General features: G+C 40.5%; 1 protein-coding gene across 4 annotated transcripts in view; it reads right to left on the reverse strand.

Annotated features, from left to right (window-relative positions):
• The window catches only part of ZNF831 (zinc finger protein 831), a 67,170-nt gene extending 53,852 nt beyond the window's left edge, over positions 1-13,318 (reverse strand). Inside the window, exon 1 of one of the 4 annotated variants that reach the window (XR_012677675.1) lies at positions 11,088-11,295. The gene's annotated coding sequence lies outside the window, so the exon portion shown is untranslated. Of the gene's footprint in view, positions 1-11,087; positions 11,296-11,328; positions 11,728-13,213 lie in introns of those variants that run through there. The other 3 variants (XM_075176791.1, XM_075176792.1, XM_075176790.1) reach the window with 3 other exon arrangements.
• Between the last annotated feature and the right edge of the window lie 461 nt (positions 13,319-13,779).

Consider the following 13,779-nt stretch of genomic DNA (forward strand, 5'->3'; position numbering starts at 1 on the left):
TAATTTTTTTTTGCATAAGATACACTATTCCTTTCTGTCTATGTGCACAAAGAATGCATACGTACATATCCACATTTAGTTTTTGTGACTCGTTGACTGGGTACAATTACTCTTGTAAAAGCAAGACAGGGACAGGGAAGCATAAGCCTAGTACACTAAGGGAGAGTTCACATAAGTGCAACACAATTATATATGGATGCACCTGCAGATACGTCTGTTAGAAGGTATATCTCTTGCGGGTGCTGGAGGACTGGTGCAATAATATGGATTGGTGATGACTAACAGCACCACCGTCTAGACACTTCTGACTGGCCGATTGCATGTTGACCCTGATATTACAGTGGCAGCCATCTACTCGTACAACTTAATTGACATTTCCACTGGGACTACTACAGAGAAGAAGATTGACATTTTATTTTAAAAGGGAAAACAACAGTTGTTTGTAATTCATTTAATTTGTATTTGTGGTTGTATTTAATTACATTTTATATTGACATTGCGATTTTGCCATTTAATTATTACTTTCAATAACTGACACTTCCTTACATTATATTGTATATAAATAGAGTAATGCAACTTTAGCAATTATTACTAGCATTGTCATGCTACATCACTATGTTAGCGAAGGGGGTAAGTATACACAGATGTACAGCAGTATACTGTAAATGCTAATGTTTTTTGAGCTGGACACATATTTTTATTACGTGTGTGTTGGAACATAAACCATAAATGTGTGTTTAGAAGGGTAATTTTTAAATATATAAATATAGTAGCAATAGGGGCAGTTTGTCACATACTACTAACAAAGAGACTAATAGTTTCCCTGAGAATCCGCAGACTCAGGCTACAGACAGGGTTAAGTCTGAACACTCTTACACACACACACAGCACAGGAACACAGGTGGAGCACTTGGGTGTAATTAATTAAGGTAGTGTCGTGCTTGAGAGGAAGCCTAAATAGCTAGACTTGTGCTGTGGGTGGTGTGACCAACGCCAGTGAGTGTCCAGTATCTGTCTAGTTAGCGTTAGGGTTGCATGACTTTTGTAAATATTTTTGGTGTGATTGCTGAAATTACTACAGCAGCTGTTCATTCCATCCTGACAAGGCTGAATAAAACAGCAAAGTGGTTCATCAAACCTGTGTCAGCAGCATTTGTTATATATACTTGCTATAGTGTGATACTGACACCCGCCAGATAACAGACACACACAAATTCTTGTTTGGAAAAATGGTGCTTTATATTGTTCACATCACATTTAGCACAGCAGACTTTTGCCAGGATGACACCAGGATACCCTCACTTTAGCTATATACAATTCACCTCCCTGGTCTCCGGTCAATCACAGAAAGCAGCAAATCAACTACACCTATGTGGTGTACCTGTGTGTTTGTGTGTTGCAAGAGAAACCCAGAGGGAATTTAACCAGGGTACTTTACCCAGTTGCCTTTCTCTGCACCCCTATTTCAAGATAGTGCTATATATATCATCTTAGTGAGGCAGCACTCAAGGTGCTACCTCACTAGGATGATTTAGTGCTATGCAACATCTATTTTGTTGGGGTATTATGTATGTGTAAGTATATCTGCAGCACTATAACATATGTCCCATTAACCTTCACTTATCCTCACCAGACGTTGGCTGTGACAGACAGATCTATTGGCAGCTAGAATATATTTGAAATCACAGCAGCTTAAAGACCCTGGTATTCCAATTCCAATTTTCTATTATTTTAGGCTATGATCCCTCAATTACAACCTTTTTAAATATGACAAACAACTGGTCACTGCGGGTGCAATATTTACTTCTCACATTCTCATTTTAAGAAGTATAGTTAGTGTTTTGACCTTCAGTTTTAATTCAGAATTGGCTGGTAAATTGTTCTTCTTGGCTTGAATACAGTCCCTAATGCTTCCATTCTAGAAAACCGCCTGTCCCATGGCTCAGGTTCAGGAAATGTTCCCTCTTTCAGAGCCTGTTTATCTCTCCAGCAGCACAGTAAGCATCTTACAGATAAGATCTCTGTGGCTTGCATGTAAAGACCATATTGTACAAAATGTAATAGAATCCACAGGAAAACATTTATATTCTTGTTGGCTCTCAATTCAAATTATAATATAAGCCAAGTAAGGAGTGTTAAAACAGTTTTGTTTGAGGCTCCCTGTAGTCTTATTAGCTTAAACCTTCTTAAATGCAACACTCAACCTTAACCTCATATCTGGAGTCCTAATTCAGTTATTAAAGTCAGATTGTGTTTCAGACATAAGTGTGTAAGTTTAAACTCCACACAAAGAGCCTGACTTGTGCCACCTAAAAATGCAACTTGTGTAAAATTTGTGGCCCATATTTTAAGTTAAGAGTATCTTTTATTTGTGACCACTTGTATTGGTGCAGGTCCAGAGCAGGATTAAGGCTCTGGGTGGCCCGGGGCACTTTAGACAGGGGGCCCCTAAAGTGTACTATGGCTATAATTTTAGACAAATACATAGACAATACTGTGTGCACTACTGTTAGGTGCAGGCAGCTCCCCCTTCATGAGTAGAGCAGTGTGAAGTGGGACATACCTCCCAACTGTCCCTGTAGTCGGGACAAAGTCCTGACTGAGTGGGTCAGTCCCCAAACTCAGGACTGCCCCACCAGAATCAGGACAGTTGGCAGAATGTCCTGCTCTCTCCTACCTGTTCTTCACGCTTTGAATACTTGTTGCTGTCGCTTGGGTTCTAAGCTCAGTTGTGCTTGTCTGGATGCTGGAATGTTGGCTCCCTGTTTGGAAATAGAATAGGTACATGACATATAGAAATATCAGCAATGAGTGAACACAGTAGGCCTTCCTGCCTCTATGCAGTCCGACATTAAATCAAAACAATTCATGTTTTATTATTAGTGCCCCTTTCCTGTAACCAGCCCTGTAAAATAATTTTATTTATCTTTAATAAAAAGACCCATTGCCCCCAAACAACCCCAACATTAAATTAATAGTAATCACATTTATTAAATAAACCAATGTCCTACCATACATTAAATAACTTGCATTCACTTTTAAGAAATAGCAATCCTTTTTCCAAAACTCTGCCACACATTTAATTAATAGCGCCCAAACCACCCCAACATTAAATTAATCATCCCTCCCTACATTTATAAGTCTGCACCAACCCCACTATTAAATTAAACTAAATTGCCCCACCATCACCCCACAAACAAAATAACACCCATTAATTAGCCACTACCTACCTCACACATTACATTGCCACAAGCCCCTTGTGCCCTCACACACACTACATTGCCACAAGTCCCCTGTTGCTCTCACACACCAGACTGCCACAAGCCCCCTGCTGCCCTCACACACTAGACTGCCACAAGCCCCTGTGTCAACAAACAAACACACACACACACACTTACCTTGCTCTCTGCTGCATCACTCCACGCTGCTCAGACAGGAAGTGAAATGAGCACTTCCTGTCTGAGGCCAATCAGCAACAGGCAGCCTCAAGATTGGCTGCCTGTTGCTGCCACTGACCACCAATGATGTTTTTATTAACTTTCTTTTTCACCCCCCCCCCTCCCCCGCTCATGGCCACCCCCTGCCTTCACCACCCGCGGGGGTGGTGGTGCCGCGAGCGGGGGAGGGGGGTGAAAAAGAAAGTTAATAAAAATATGCAGCAGCTTCTTTTTTCCCAGGTGGTGGGGGGCCCTCAGAGAGAGGGGGGCCCGGGGCACATGCCCCCTGTGCCCCCCCCTCCCCCTTAATCCGGCTATGTGCATGTCAGGGGAGTTGACATTCATGTTTAGTAAGGGCATAAAGATGCAATCAACTGGACCATTTTAGAAGGTGGATCTTTGGCCGTCCCATAGGCTTGGTGAAAGTTTACAAGTTGATGTTGATGGCTGCATCTTTGCAATGAACCTAGACCTATATGCTAGATTTAAAGTTGTACATATCTTAAGATACATATCTCAAAATACAGCTGTATAGATGCAGGGCCTAAGAGGTTTAATGCAAATTCATTGTCTATCTGCTCAGATGATTTGCACGATCATTGTACATTTCTTGCTAGGAATAAAAGGAACATGGATTGAAAAGATAAACAAATTGTATGTTTGAGCTTCATTTAAAACAGAGATATGCATCTGAAACCACAATCTTCATGCATCAGTTTGATAAGAGTCTCACATCATTAGCCTATGCCTTTGGGTGAAACAGCTCCTTCCACAGCCTAACACTGTTTGTGGCTTCCAGCTTACCTCAATTCCCTTTTTCATGACATTGCACTTGTCACATGCAGCCTTGTCCTCACTAACATATTCACACAAATAGGCTGATCACTGCCTTCCAACAGGTCAGTATATGCATCTCCTCAAACACTGTATGCTTCTATGAATAATCCTATATCTGATTGACGATACGTTATTACACCCCCACCCACTCCAAAACTAAATATCTGGGACAAGCAGAAGATGTAAATTAATAACAGTGAGGACTCTAGTCAAATTAACTGTTTTAATTAAATTATTTGTTTTTTTTCTTCTTCCATGTACTACTTGCTTGACTTTCATTTACCTAGTTATTATATAAATCAGGAAAGAATGGAGACTTATTTGCTGACTTTATTTCAGGTGTCATATTTATTGATATACTGATTTTTAAATTGATGTAGGAGGTGGTCCTAAACTGTTAGATGGCATATAAGAAACATTTTTAATCTTCCACCATTCACATTTCCATCTGGACCCACAAACCTGCAAAATCTTGCATATGGAGAATGTGGATATACTCCTAGGTATGCGCTAGGTGGCTAATTCAGACCATAATGAAATATGGTCTGCATCGCTTATGTGGGTGTGCAGGAGTGTTTAGTCTCTACTTTGTAAATACGCTTAAGTCTGAGTCATTAAGGAGAGTAAAGCATAAAAAAACAGTAACTTTGCACCTGGGCAAATCCATATTGCATTATAAGGGGAGGTAAATTTCAAATGTGGGGCAGATTTAAAGTTGGGATAAGGCATGTCCGAGATCAACTTTAAAATTCAGTGTAAAAATAAAGCTTATTTGTGTGCTATATGAAAAAACAGCCAGTATTTAAATTATGTGCAAAAGATTAAACTAATATGCACCCCTTGCATTATTACATGATTTGTCCAGGAACAAACTTACTCCTTTTTTTTGCTTTGCTCTCCTCAGTGTAAGTGCTACATAGATTTAGGGCTAGATTTACTAAGCTGCGGGTTTGAAAAAGTGGGGATGTTGCCTATAGCAACCAATCAGATTCTAGCTGTCATTTTGTAGAATGCACTAAATAAATGAAAGCTAGAATCTGATTGGTTGCTATAGGCAACATCCCCACTTTTTCAAACCCGCAGCTTAGTAAATCTACCCCTTAGAGTTCTTTTTGTACACTGTGTGCATGTGCTTTGTGTCTCTTGTGTATATTCTGCATTGATTTGATTCATGTATCCCATACTTGCCAACCTTATGTTGGCTGGGTCCGGGAGTTCCTGGAGGGCACGAGGGGTGTATGGACAGAGGGGGCGGGGCTTTGCGAATTGCACAATTTTGGCCCCGCCCCCAGCGACTTAATGCCAGTTTGGGGTCTTTTTGCAGTGGTAAAAAGACCCCAAACAAGCATTACATCACTGGGGGCTGGGCCAAAATGTCGCAATTCGCGAAGCCCCGTCCCCTCCGCCTGTTTATGCCGGCTCTAATTTAGTGAAGTGGGCAGATGCGGGAAAATTGCCAGCTCTCCCTGGATTCCAGGAGACCTACCAGGAATGCGGAAGTGTCCCGGAAATTCCGGGAGAGTTGGCATGTATGATGTATCCATAAAAGTACTGTTTCCTTAAAGCATGTACCTTATGTTACATGGATGTTTGTGCTATGCCATCCATTATGGTACTCAAAGAAATATTTTCCTTATTAGCATTACAGTAAAATATCCTTCTATCTGACCTAATTTCTAGACAATTCAACCTCTATAAGATTCTCTCTTGTGTCATCATTCCCTCTCTCCTTTAGTTCTCCCACTGTAGTTGTGAAGAGCACATCATCATCATCACCATTTATTTATATAGCGCCACTAATTCCACAGCACTGAACAGAGATTTCACTCACAACAGTCAGAACATTCAAGTTTGTGCAGGAAGGATAACAGAGGGCAGAAATTGGCCTGATGGAAAGGAATCCAAGCACCAAGGTTGTAAAAGATTCTGAAGATACTGGGTTTTCTGGCCCAATTTTACCCACTTCACACTGGCTGGCCACCCAGGGTTGCCATACTATGCCAGGGAAGCCTACCCTGTGCCTCCCTGGGTTCCCTCACTGTTAGGGTGCATCGTGGCTGCGCTCTGGGTGAGCCAACAGCATTTGTGGCTCTCCTCACTCTGCTGTGCCTGCAAGCAAGCAGGGAGCACATGGCGCCTCCACTCCACTTGCAGGCTCAGCACCCATTTTGGTCAGCCAACTGCCCTTCCTTTTCCTGTGTCCTCGGATCCTCAGGTGGTCCCGGGGGCCCTCATAAACTTAATGGTCAGTCCCACTATCCCCACACTGTGGCTTCTGCTTTTGGAAGGCTTCATATGGTCTCTGCACGGTCTGATTCCCCAATGGCTGCTGCTGCCCTCTCCCCCCTTTGCCTGAGGTGGCCTGTTCCGCTTCACCCAGTCCCGCTTTCCTCTTCCCCTATAGCGCCGACAGCCCCCTCCACCAGTTCCCCTGTTTCCTATCCCGGTTTCCCCTGCCTTTTACTCCTGGCTAGCAGCAGGTTGCAATGGGTTTTGCGTCCATCCAGTTTGCCCTACCCGGTTCTTTTGGTCTGTCTTGGCATTTCCTGGCCCTGGCTTTAGTGTGTTGATGGGTACCGATTTGTCCCATATGGTCTCTGGTTTGGTTTCCAGTGTAAGGAAAAGAGAAAAGGAAGTTCTTTGGAAAATAATGCACTGCTTACTCCAAAATATGCAAATAATTGTATTGTAGTGGTAATTTAACATTATAATACTTAACGTTTATTGTTAATAAGTAAAAAAACAAATGAAATAAAAATCTCAGTGAAATATAACAAAAACAAGTGCATACATGATAAATAAGTGTATACTTAAAATAGCTGGATATCCCCAAAATGTCTCAAGTGGTAGTGAAAATTATCACATATCTATAGGAATTAATTAATTATCTGTTGAGATAAACTACCTCTTTTTATGCAAGATCATTTATTATATATATCTCACTTCCATACATATAATCCCGAGATATGTTATGTAATAGTCCTAATCCACATATAGGTTCTCAGATTCTTTCGTAACCATGAATAGTTTAAAGTAAAATAAATCGCAAAAGCCTGGAGTTGAATAGATTAAATTCATCCCAGAAGCCTGGGGATATATTTCTACTCAGTGTTACTTTTGTTTCATATATCATCTACTTTGTTTCAATGTTTCAACAATACTTGGCAAACAATATAGATGTAACCGAATATGAAGTGCCACTCTCTAGACAATATTCAAACTGACCGAAATGGGCTAGTATCAGTGTTAAAGCCCATATTCCCAATCTCCTAACAGCAAGCAAAACAATTCATGCTAGCCCTGGTGGATAAATGTCAGTTTCTTCCAGGGATGTCAGCGTTATAGATGCCGACAAAATCTCTTAATAGATTAACTCGTTGTTCATAGTTTATAGTTAACTCGGTCCGATCTAATAGATCATGCTGATCGTGAGCCACTGAATGTTAGCCACGCACTAATACAAGTTTCCAAGTATATCGACAGTAATATTATTCATGAAAAAATGCTTAACTATTCGTCACTGTTACAATAAATCCATATGTATTAATTTAACCAGGGATTAAGGACTAAATATTAATTCTTATGCAAGCATTGAAACTGAAATATAGATAGGAGCACCCAGTGAAACCGACGTGCATTTTGCTGGTGCTTTAGCTTTTTCACAGCTTTTTGGTTTGGTTTCCTTCCAGTGTGTCTGCCACGGGGTTCAAAACACTTTGCCTTGATAGTTCTCCTGCTGCCATGTTCTCTAGTGTCTTGGAGTGGAGCCCCTGGTGCGGGGAGCATTTATTTCACTTATTCTTTGCAGGTTCTGACAGGCAATGCTAGTCTTGGGTTCCGGGTCACAGATCCAGGAGGTCTGGTTTGGCAGCTTTGCTCTCAGTTGATCATTTTGATTGGGTGGACACTTCAGGTTTGGTTGAGCCTTTCTTGGAATCTGAGTGTAAACAGATAGCCATTAGGTTTGTAATTCTTCTGAGAGTGTGGTTTCTGCCAGTTCGAGGGGCAGGAATGAGAGGCTGATACGTCTTCTGGAGCAAAAGCTTACTGGGCCCATACGTTGTTGTGGGTGAAGATGTTGTGTGCTGTGCTAATACAGCAATCCTGAGAAACATTCATAGAAAAGTGAGGCACGGTATCCATGCTGGGCATTATAATCATCAGCAGCAGCTATTTATATAGCGCCACTAATTCTGCAGCGTTATACAGAGAACTCACACCCATCAGTCCCTGTCCCATTGGAGCTTACACTCTAAATTCCCTAACACACACACAGACAGAGATTAGGGTCAATTTGATAGCAGTCTGTTGTTGCTGGGAACTGACTGGGCTTTCTCTGCTACCACCCCCTTTCGTTATTATGAATACACCCCTCCTTCCGCAGTAGGAGGAGACTGCTGCCATCACTGGACTCCTTTATGGCGTCCAGAACCACGTTCCTTCTGGGTAACTGTCGCTGCTAGTGTACTCCCATGGATGGGAACACCTGGGCTGGTACCCCTGACTGCTTACTATGGATCAGGGTGCTATGGATGGATCCCCCCTGGCCTATTACAGAGCTGCTGGGTAGCGGCAGACCGGTGGTACTGGAGAGCTGGGTCCAAACCTCAGAAACAGCCGGAGAACGGATTAGATTTAGGGTCTAATCTGTAGGTCACAGGATTACAGCAATATTGAAGAAGTTGTCAAGCAGGGTCTTGGAGCAAAGAGTGATGTTTATTTCGCTCATGTGTCCTGGCAAGGACAGTTCCACTAATTAAAAGTATCAGTGGTCAGGTCAGATGGAACATCAGAATGATACATTTCAGTTTACAATGGCTTTATTTTATACAGTTTTAGACACAGCCTCACGGGCTCTTTTTAGAATCAGGATGCAACCTATTTATGCAAACATGGATTTACGTGCAATGCAAAGCTAACAATATTTACACTTATCTGTGACATCCTAAAACCTTGCTGTGATTTCCTGCCTTTTACAGGGGACATCTGACAGCAAGTATAATTACCCCTTCCTTTCCCTTATGGGATATTGGAGAATAAAATCAAAAGGTCTAATCAACATGAGATTAGCATGGGTGCTTTCTTCCAACAGTTGCAGAATACACATTTCCTCCAAAGAAAAGAATTCCCCAAGAAAATTTGCAAACCCCAAACAAGGCATTTCCTTACACCAAGATATACAAAAGACTTTCTAAACAAAGGCTTATTGTATTAGAAATATACATCAGAAATAATGCATTTCCTCTAGCAAGGTTAAATCAGAAAAAACAAATTGTCTCCCTTGGTCTCAGGAATAAAGATTTCCTATATCAAAATATACACAATATCAAAAATAAGTGCATTGGCAATTATATAAATAAGCACCCTGCGCTATTTCCTTTAAATAAATTTATACCATAAGTTACTTGTAAGTGATACAGTCACAGAACCCTACTAGAACCTAGGTCAACAGCCCTCTGAGGGTTCCGTGTCAAGTGTCCCCACTCGCTAAGGCTTTTATCCCAGTGGTGCTTGGTGTGTTGTCTAAATGTTTTGGCTGGTACCCTCAAAGTCATGCCGCTTGGTTTGTATACAAGGGATTTTTTAACCGGTTCCTGCTAATTATGGGAATTTTTGTGGCTGTTCTCCCCATAATTTAAAGTCGGCACAGAGATGCCAGAAGTGGTGCAGGAGCAGGTGGCCTGGGAAGTGCATTTGGGGATAATTCCAATCAGGGCTGTTTGTGAATGATGCAATTGATAGGAATGTTCGCAAGGTGTTTTATTTGAAGAGGCTTAGGCTATGCAAAACTAGCTCCTATGATCTACACTGCAAAGTGAGCTCTTAGCAGCACCAGTTCTATTTATAACATGGGGAAATCTCCATGTTATAAATAGAACAGCTATAGTGCCACCAGCCCAGGCTGGCAAAGCTTAGTGCTGGTTATAGTAAAATCGGGGGCACGCCACGCTTTTTGGCCCCTCAATTTTGATAGTACCAGCCTAGGCTAGTTCTACGTTTTTTTCTTGTATTGTATTGCCATTTTATTTCTACTATTTTATGTGGACATTTTGACTGTGTCGACTTTAAAACCTGTAAATGTTTTACATGTCTACCGTTTAAATGTGTCAACCTAATGAACATGTCGACATTCTGAATATTTAACTTTTAACTGTGTCAATATTATGACTGTTTATTTGAATTAGTTTGTGGATTATCTGCATTAAATGGTGTTTACCAGGCTTTATAGGAATGTGCTTTGACTGTCTGATATTAACACCTTAAAAGCCTTTACTCTCAATTGCTTAAGACATGTCATCTCAAAAGCAAATACCTTTAATAATCCATACATTCATATAAGTTTTCTAAGCAGTTAATATATTACTTTTCTAGCTAGAAAATAAAAGCACCTTCCACGGATAGATAAAGTAGAGTTCTGTACACACAGAGAATTTTTCCATTTTTGATCATTGTTTGATAAATAACATTTGACCATTGAGGGATATTTGTGACCATAGTGCTGTGTAGACAATTGTGCTGTAATCCATAAAAGCCAGATGTATGCTATCATTTTCAAAACTGTACTAGGAGAGCAACAGAAACTAGGATCTGTTTGGCTACTGTGCACATTGTACCATGTTTATAAAATTAACCTTTGGCCTGCACATAGTGGAACATTTGTGCCAAAGTAATATTCCTGAGAATGCATATGAACTATTCAATAAGAACCAGTGACATCTCTGAGACCTAGTGAATGCTGTTTTATTTTTGCCATACCTGTAGTTCAGGCTACATAAAAAAACATTATAGAAAATGGTCCATAATTGCACCTACCATACAATTACTGTAGTTCCCATGATGTGTCTCTTTTAGCCTTTTAAGCAAGGAAAGCACCAGGCAGCTGTTGATCGTTGTACTCACAGATATTTTGCAGAAGAGTTCTCACAGACAGTGATATTTGGGCAGGATGTGACACAAAAACACGTATTAATTTCCTGAGATGCAAAGCATCCTGTACTATATACCTGCAATGTACGAGTTTGACAGTGTACAGGAGCCAAGTTTAACATCATACCTATATCTTGCCTTTGCCCGGTGGATTCAAAAGTATGGGAGAAAGAAAATGAAAAGTCTCAGGATCATCATAGACTGAACAGGCAGTGAGGTGTACACTCAACAAAAAAATATCTTGCAGAAAGGACCAGCTTCAAAAAGAGGAAGCTGAAAACTGCCATTCAGTTTTAACAATCATGTAACTAGGAAACAGAAACTGCTCTCTGAATTAACCCTTTTACTAAACAGAAGCTCATATTATGTAACACAGTGTAGTGTTAACTATTAATAATAATCTACCCAGCTCATATTACCATGAGAGTTTACAATCCAATTAGCCTTATTTTTACAAGTTAATGTGCTTGCTGTAGTAAACAGCCCTGCGAGCCTTAGTTGTATAACAATGATTGATGTCTTGCATATTCCCATATTGAACAGTGCTGCAGAGAGTCTATATATAGTATAGAAGATAATGATGATAACACATTACACTTCCCAATAGAGCATAGGTAAGAAGTGCATCTAACAGAATTACACTATATCAAATCATCACCCCAAACATTCTGTTTTAGATTATTAAAATATCCATTGCAAGACCACCCCTTACCCATATATAACTCTATTGGCTCTCTTCTCATTTGAACCTTCTCTAATTATTACCACCTCTTTATCTCCCATGTAATATAACCCCTCCACCAATAACAGGTCATTTGTCATGGCCTCTCACTGCTATAGGAGTGTTGATTGGAATAGAGACAGAAAAGGAACAATCCTTCCTCTCTCATCTCTACACCTCTAATGCTGTCAGTCACTGCAATACAGTGATGGTTGGAGGAGATGTTGAGGCAGGGAGGAAAAGGTAAGTTAGGGGCCTGGGAGTGAAGTAAGATTCTTTTCATTGTTGCTCCTAGGTTGTGCTGATTCATGGGAAAGATTGCCCTAACCTCCTCTCTCTTAATAGTCCTCATCTCAATTTAATTCCTCCTGGGGGTAAATGTATGAAACAACGGTTTCTGCAAGTCCCTGGAAATCTGCGACTTTGCAGGGGAAATTTAAAGTGGTGATGGCCTGTAAAGTCAGGTTTGCCTTTACAAGCCATCGCCGCTTTAAATTTCCCCTACAAAGTCGGCAATTTTTGGCGACTTACAAAAATCAACGGTTCATACATTTACCCCCTGGTCTTCCTTTCATAATAATGTTACCTCTCCCTACTAGTCCTATAAATATTACCCTTCTTATTTCTATTGGCCCTACTCTGAATATAATCCTAAGGGGTCTATTTATGATTGGGGTGGGGCAAAACAAAGACTCTCTCTCTCTCTTTCTGCTCTCTGTCTTCTCTCTTCTTCCTCATCTCTCTTCTCCCTCTACTGGTCCTCCTCTTAATATAATCTCTCCCCTTTTATTGGTCTTCCTCTCAGCAAAACCCCTTCTCTTTCCATTGGCCACCATCTAAATATAATCCATCTTCTTCCATTGGTCCTCCTATTAAGATAACACCGCCTCTCTCTCTCTATTGGACCTGTACTCAGTATAAGCACTCTTCTTTATATTGGTCATCCTCTCAAGTTAATTTTTTTTTTCTATTTTGGTCCTCCTTTCAGTATAAACCATCCACTATTTTATTCTTTTCTGATTATAATTCCACCCCTCTATAATAGTCACTCAATAAAGCCTTTCATATTCTCCTCTGAATATAACTCCTCCTCTCGCTATTGGCCCTCCTCTCAATATAAACCATCATTTTAATTCTTCTCTGATTATGCCCTCCTGTATATATTGCTCCTCCTCTCAATAAAGCATGTCCTCTTTCTATTCACTTACATGTATAACCCTTTCTCTTTTGATTGGATCTTCTCTTAATATAATCCCACCTCTTAGTAGCATGCAGTCTACTTCTTACTGACCTCTGAAGGGAAGGAGGTCCATTCCACTTGGTTGGTATTCTCTCTGCATTGTATGGTGCCTCTTTCAATTGCTTGTGTTTTTCATGCAGATCACAGCAATGAGTCAGAAACACCAAACGTGAGCTTGTGACAAGCAGTAGGAGGCGGGCAGCTCTTGTTATGACTCACAATAATGAAATAGCTGAAAAATGGAATGAAATGTATCTGTATAAAAGCAACTAAGTAATGAGTCATAGATAGATAATTCACATGCAGAATGTTAACTCTTGTCCAAGGCTACATGTTACATTCCAGTTCTCCTGCAATTGGTTAAATGGGCAACACACAATTATACAATTAATGTAGCACCTTTTATTATTGAAAGAGGTAATATGGAGCAATAGGAGGAGTTATATGGAGCAATATGAGTTATAGGAAGAGGTTATATTGAGAAATAGGAAAAATTATGAGGAAATGCTATATGGAGCACAGAAGACGTTATAGGGAGCAATACTAGTTATAGGGAGAGGTTAGATTTAGCAATAGGATGAGTTATAGGGAGAAGTTATATGGATATACAGGAAAAG

This window comes from Mixophyes fleayi, chromosome 6 (assembly GCF_038048845.1).
Source record: "Mixophyes fleayi isolate aMixFle1 chromosome 6, aMixFle1.hap1, whole genome shotgun sequence".
In the NCBI taxonomy this organism is placed as follows: domain Eukaryota; kingdom Metazoa; phylum Chordata; class Amphibia; order Anura; family Limnodynastidae; genus Mixophyes; species Mixophyes fleayi.